Source organism: Brassica oleracea, chromosome C7 (assembly GCF_000695525.1).
Source record: "Brassica oleracea var. oleracea cultivar TO1000 chromosome C7, BOL, whole genome shotgun sequence".
Lineage (NCBI taxonomy): Eukaryota > Viridiplantae > Streptophyta > Magnoliopsida > Brassicales > Brassicaceae > Brassica > Brassica oleracea.
This window is the reverse complement of record NC_027754.1, coordinates 5,915,025-5,915,288: the sequence shown is the minus strand read 5'-3', so window position 1 is coordinate 5,915,288 and position 264 is coordinate 5,915,025.

Here is a 264-nt window from a genome sequence, read left to right as displayed (position 1 = left end):
GGAAGAGGTGGCCGAGCTCCGGGGAATGGTCTCGTCATTAATCGATAAAACTCGCAACCAAGAGGTCGCTTATCGGACCATCGTTAATCGACTGGATCAGACCAAACGGGTACTCGCGGAACACAGATCTAACACCCGAGAAAGAAACCAACCGCCGTCCGATCCATTAAGAGGAACGCTAAATCCCCAAAACACAGGAGCATTCAGCACTCCGGAGATCCTAAGCGCTCGATCCAGACGCTACATGGGAGAAAACTCGCAACG